Source organism: Apodemus sylvaticus, chromosome 4 (assembly GCF_947179515.1).
Source record: "Apodemus sylvaticus chromosome 4, mApoSyl1.1, whole genome shotgun sequence".
Classification (NCBI taxonomy): domain Eukaryota; kingdom Metazoa; phylum Chordata; class Mammalia; order Rodentia; family Muridae; genus Apodemus; species Apodemus sylvaticus.
The window spans coordinates 65,347,679-65,354,565 of NC_067475.1; positions in this window are offsets into that span (position 1 = coordinate 65,347,679).

Consider the following 6,887-nt stretch of genomic DNA (forward strand, 5'->3'; position numbering starts at 1 on the left):
AGTTGCCTGCTACTGTTCTAGAGTGATTCATGGAGACAGTATGCACCCTACGTATACACCATCAGTATACACCCTGTGATCACAGCAGCAAGGATCACAAAGCTACTGTGACTATGACTTTTATAGAACAGACTAGTAGAGATATCAGGTAAACACTTAAGAGTCTAGAGGGACTACAGGATAAGTAATTGAATTGTAAAATGATCTGGCTTTTATTTCTAAGGTAAGTCAGGGATTGGCAGAGATATTGGGAACTCATTGGAAGCTCCATTGTGCAAACTGTCTCCAGAGCTCAGAGCAGGCAGAGAGAATGAACAGAACCCTAAAATAGACCTTAATTAAATTGACCTTGGAAACTGGCACTGATGGGGTGGTGCTTCTTTCCCTGGATCTGTTCCAAGCCCAGAACACCCCCTACCATTTTTTACCTGACCACTTTTGGATCCTGCTTGGTACCACAACTCCCTTGGTGTCCACTGGGCCCTCCCTTGAGGTATTCCAACTCACTGATAGGAACCTCTTCTTGGGGCTCCAAGCCCTTCAGTCAATACAACATGAAATTTGGCCCAAACTGTCTGCCTTAAATGCTCCAGGGATGCCGGAGATCCCTCATCGATTCCAGACTGGTGACTGGGTCTACATAAGGAGACATCAGGCACAATTGCTGGAACCTTAGTGGAAGAGACACTTCCTGGTACTGCTAACCACTCCCACAGACCTCAAGGTGGATGGTATTGTGGCCTGGATGAATGATTCCTATATGAAACCTGGAGACGCCCTTCACCACAGGGATCTCCACTGGATGGTACAATTCATTCAGCTCAAGTTTGATCGTGACCACCTGGTGGTACCTTTGGATTCTGGTTCCTTCCACCATTCATTCTATGTGCCTGTCTGCCAAACCTGTTATAGTATTCACTGTCTCCCTTACTTCTGTTGTGGTTGGGGGTGTTCAAGGCAGCCACCTAGAACTCTGCTTTGGTCCTATAAGGGAAATATTATGACAGTGTGAGGGCAGTCACTGATGTAGATATAAAGAGAATAGAAACTTCCATCAGTCACATTCAGGAATCATTGACTTCACTATTCGAAGTAGTACTATACAATAGGAGGGGATTTGACTTAACTTTTCCTCAAGCAAGGATGGTTATGTGCTGTCTTAGCTGAGGAGTGTTGCTTTTATATAGACCATTCTGGGGTTAAAGATTCAATGGCCAAGGTGAGATAAGAGCTAGCCAAGCAGAAGAGAGAAAGAGAATAGAGTCAGGGCTGGTTCAAGTCTTAGTTTAACTCCTCCCCTTGCTTAGCCACCCTCATATCCACTTTGTTAGGAACCCTAATTGTTCTCCTACTATTGTTGACCTTTGGACCCTGCATATTGAACAAGCTTATAGCCTTCATAAAAGAAATAATAGGAGCAGTGTATCTGATAGTCCTGCGTAAACAATATGAGACCCTGAGGACAGGACCTGAAGAATATGTTAGTTACCCAAGAACACTGAGCATACCTCCAGAATTGGAGCCTATACAAGAAAAGGGTGGAATGAGAAACCCTAAGGGGTTTTCCATTCCCACATCCTCCTTACAGCTTCCACACCAGGGCAAAGGCTATGCCAAGTTCCATTCTCCACCCACAGGAACATTCTTGAGTAAAACATTCTCAGAATGTACTGACTGATAGTTACCTAGCCCTCTGGAAAGTTCCAAGTAAAGTTCAAATGCTTGACATGCTTGCTAGCCAATAGATTTAAAGGTCAATATGCTTAACCAATCAGGTTGAAATGTAACTTTGCTGATGCAACATGTGCTGCCTAAAAAGTATAAAAATTGTTTGTAAAAGCTTTTGGGGTCACCTTCTTAGTAACTAAACTTGAGGGACTAATTGCATGTCAACACTGATGAACCTGAAAATAAACCTCTTCCATTTAAATCAATAAAAAGAAAATAATAAGAGAAAAAACACTAGAAAAGCACCAGCTCAACTACTTCACATTCAGTGAGTTAAGTAGGTATTTTCATCAGCTATAACGCTGAATTTTGTGGACAGTAATCAATAGCTTTAACAATAATTAAGATATTGGGAGTTTCAATGCTGCCCCTGTGGACAACAATCTAATATGATGTAGTCCATTCCCAGCACTGATGGATTCACTCATTATAGAGGGATGTCTTTGTTTGTTTGTTTATCTTTTGTTTTCTTTATTATTAAATATATTCTTAATTTACATATCAAATGTTTTCCCCTTTCCTGGTCCCCCCCTCCGAAAAACCCTAACCCCTCCCCCTGCCCCTACTCAACTATTGACCCATTCCCAATTCCCTATCTGGCATTCCCCTATACTGGGGCACCTAGCCTTCTCAGGACCAAGGGCCTCTCCTTCCTTTGATGTCCAACAAAGACATCCTCTGCTGAATATGCATCTGGACCCATGGGTCCCTCCATGTGTACTCTTTGGTTGGTAGTTTAGTACCTGGGAGATCTGGGGGTAGTAGGTGGTTCATATTGTTATTCCTCCTATGGTGCTACAAACCCCTTCAGCTCCTTGGGTCCTTTCTATAGCTCCTTCATGGAGGACCCTGTGCTCAGTTCAGTGGTTGGCTAAGAGTGTCCCCATCTGTATTTGTCATACACCGACAGAGTCTCCCAGGTGACAGCTACATTAGACTCCTGTCACATAGCACTTGTTAGCATTCAAAATAGTGTATGGGTTTGGTAACTGTATATGGGATGGATCCCCAGGTAGGGGAGTCTCTGGATGTTTTTTCCATCAGTCTCTACTCCATACTTTGTCTCTGTACCTCCTCATGCAGGTATTTTGTTCCCCCTTCCAAGAAGGATCAGAGTATCCATAATTTGGTCTTCCTTGTTGAGCTTCATTTGGTCTGAATTGTATCTTGGGTATTCCAAGCTTCTGGGCTAATATCCACTTATAAGTGAGTGTATACCATGTATGTTCTTTTGGGATTGGGTTACCTCACTCATGATGACACTTTCTAGTTCCATCCATTTGCCTAAGAATTTCATGAATTCATTGTTTTTAGTAGCTGAGTAGTATTCCATTGTGTAAATGTACCACATTTTCTGTATCCATCTCTCTTTTGAGGGACATCTGGATATTATAAATAATATATTTATATTATTATAAATAATTCCAGCTTCTGGCTATTATAAATAAGGCTGCTATGAACATAGTGGAGCATGTGTCCTTATTATATGCTGTAGAATCCTCTGGGTATATGCACAGGAGTGGTATAGTAGGGTTCTCTGGTAGTATTATGCCCAATTTTCTGAGGAACCACCAAACTGATGTCCAAAGTTGTTGTACCAGCTTGTAATCCCACCAGCAATGGAGGAGTGCTCTTCTTTCTCCATATCCTAGCCAGCACATGCTGTCACCTGTGTTTTTTATCTTAGCCAGTCTGACTGGTGTGAGGTGAAATCTCAGGGTTTTTTGCATTTGAATTTCCCTGACAATTTGGTTTTTATATCTAAAACCATCCAGTATAAAAAAAGATACCCTTTTCAACAAATGGTGCTGGTTCAACCAGCAGTTAGCATGCAAAAGAATGCAAATCGATCCATTCTTATCTCTTCGTATAAAGCTCAAGTCCAAGTGGATCAAGGATCTCCACATAAAACCAGATTCACCGAAACTAATAGAGAAGAAAATGTGGAAGAGCCCAAGCACATGGGCACAAGGGAAATTTTCCTGAACAGAACACCAATAGCTTATACTCTAAGATTGACAAATGGGAACTATAAAATTACAAAGTTTCTGTAAGGCAAAAGACACAGTAAATAGGACAAAACAGCAACCAACAAATTATGAAAGAATTTTACAATCCCTACATCTGACAGAAGACCAATATGCAAATATATACAAAGAACTCAAGAAGTCAGGCTCCGGAGAACCAAATAACCCTATTAAATGGGGTACAGAGCTAAACAAAGAATTTTTAACTGGATAAAGTGGCCATAGGTGTGTGGGTCCATTTCTGGATCTTCAGCTCTATTCCATTGATCTACCTGCCTGTCATGGTACCAATACCATGTAACTTTTATCACTATTGCTCTATAGTACTGCTTGAGGTCTGGGATACTGATTCCCCCAGTTCTTTTATTGTTGAGAATAGTTTTAGCTATCCTTGGTTTTTTGTTATTGATGAATTTGATAATTGTTCTTTCTAACTCTATGAAGAATTGAGTTGGAGTTTTGAAAGGGATTGCATTGAAGCTATATATTGCTTTTGGAAAGATGGCCATTTTTACTATATTAATCCTGCCAGTCCATGAGGACGGGAGGTATTTCCATCTTCTGAAATCTTCATCAGTTTCTTTCTTCAGAGACTTGAAGTTCTTGTCATATAGATCTTTCACTTGTTTGGTTAGAGTCAAACCAAAATACTTCATATTGTTTGTGACTATTGTGAAGGGTGTCATTTGCATAATTTCTTTCTCAGTCTGTTTTTCCTTTGAGTATAGGAAGGCTACTGATTTGTTTGAGGTAATTTTAGGATTTTTAGATTTGTTTTTTTCCAGACAGGGTTTCTCTGTGTAGCCCTGGCTGTCCTGGAACTCACTCTGTAGACCAGGCTGGCCTCGAACTCAGAAATTTGCCTGCCTCTGCCTCCCAGAGTGCTGGGATTACAGGCGTGCGCCACCACCTGCCTGGCTTGAGGTAATTTTATATCCAGCCACTTTGCTGAAGTTGTTTATCAGCTGTAGGAGTTCTCTGGTTGAGTTTTTGGGGTCACTTATATATACTATCATATCATCTGCAAATAGTGATACTTTGATTTCATCCTTTCAATTTGTATCCCTTTGACCTCCTTTTGTTGTCTAATTGCTCTAGTTAGAACTTCAAGTATTATATTGAATAGATTTGAAGAGAGTGGGCATTCTTGTCAATTCTGATTTTAGTGGGATTGCTTCAAGTTTCTCTCCATCTAGTTTGATATTGACTACTGATTTTCTGTATATTGCTTTTACTATGTTTAGGTATGGGCCTTGAATTCCTGACCTTTCCAAGACTTTTAACATGAAAGGATGCTGAATTTTGTCACATGCTTTTTGGGAATCTAATGAAATGACCATGTGGTTTTTTTTCTTAGATTTTGTTTATGTAGTGGATTACATTGATGGATTTCCATATATTGAACCATCTCTACATCCCTGCAATGAAGCCTACTTGATCATGGTGAATGATTGTTTTGATGTGTTCTTGACTTCAGTTGGCAAGAATTTTATTGAGTATTTTTGCATGGAATTCGTAAGGGAAATTGGTCTGAAGTTCTATTCCTTTGTTGGATCTTGGTCTGGTTTTGGTATCAGCATAATTGTGGTATCATAGAATGAGTTGGGTAGTGTTCGATCTGTTATTATTTTGTGGAATCATTTGAAGAATATTGATGTTAAGTCTTCTTTGAAGGTCTTATAGAATTCTGCACTAAAACCATCTGGTTCTATGCTCTTTTTTTTTGGTTGGGAGAATTTCCATGACTGCTTCTATTTCTTTACGGGTTATGCAAATGTTTAGATGATCTATGATCCTGATTTAACTTTGATATTTGGTATCTATCTAGAAAATTGTCCATTTCATCTAGACATTCCAGATGTGTTGAGTATAGGCTTTTGTAGTAGAATCTGATGATTTTTTGGAGTTTCCTCAGTTTCTGTTGTTATATCTCCCCTTTTATTTCTGATTTTGTTAATTTGGATACTGTTTCTGTGTCCTCTGGTTAGTCTGACTAAAGGTTTATCTCTCTTATTGATTTTCTCAAAGAACCAGCTCCTTGTTTTGTTAATTCTTTGTAGAGTTCTTTTTGTTTCTACTTGGTTGATTTCAACCCTGGGTTTCATGATTTCCTGCTCTCTACTCCTCGTAGGTGTATTAACTTCTTTCTGTTCTAGAGCTTTCAGGTATGCTGTTAAGCTGCTATTTTATGTTCCCTCCACTTTCTTTTTGGAGGCACTAAGAACTATAAGATTTCTTTCCTTATTTCTTCCTTAACCAAGATATCATTGAGTAGAGCACTGTTCAGCTTCCATGTGTTTGTGGGCTTTCTGTTGTTTTTGTTTCTATTGAATACCAGCCTTAATCCATAGTGATCTAATAGGAGGCATGGAATTAATTCGATCTTCTTATATCTGTTGAGGTCTGTTTTGTGACCAATTATATGGCCAATTTTGGACAAGATACCGAGAGCTGCTGAGAAGAAGGTACATTCTTTTGATTTAGGATGAAATGTTCTATAGATATTGGTCCATAACATCAGATAGTTTTACTCTATCTCCATTTAGTTTTTGTTTCCCTGATCCCTGGTCCATTGATGAGAGTTGGGTGCTGAAATCACCCACAATGTGATACCCACTTGTGGTACAAATAATTATATGAGGTACAATGTGTACTTTTAGCTTTAGTAAAGTTTCTTTTATGAATATTTGTGTCCTTGCATTTGGAGCAGAGATGGTCAGAATTGAGAGCTCTTCTTGGTATATTTTTCTTTTGATGAGTATGAAGTGTCCTTCTGAGTCTTTTTGGATGACTTTTGGTTGAAAGTTGATTTTATCCAATATTAGAATGGCTACTCCAGCTTGTTTCCTGGGACCATTAGCTTGGAAAATTGTTTTCCAGACTTTTACTCTGAGGTAATATTTGTCTTTGACACTGCGGTGTGTTTCCTGTGTGCAGCAAAATCCTCGGTTTGTTTATGTATCCAGTCTGTTAGTCTATGTCTTTTCATTGGGGAATTGAGTCCATTGATGTTAAGAGATATTAAGGAAAAGTGATTGTTGCTTCATGTTATTTTTGATGTTATTTTTATGTTTGTGTGGTTATCTTCTTTTGGGTTTGTTGAAAGAAGATTACTTTCTTGCTTTTTCTAGG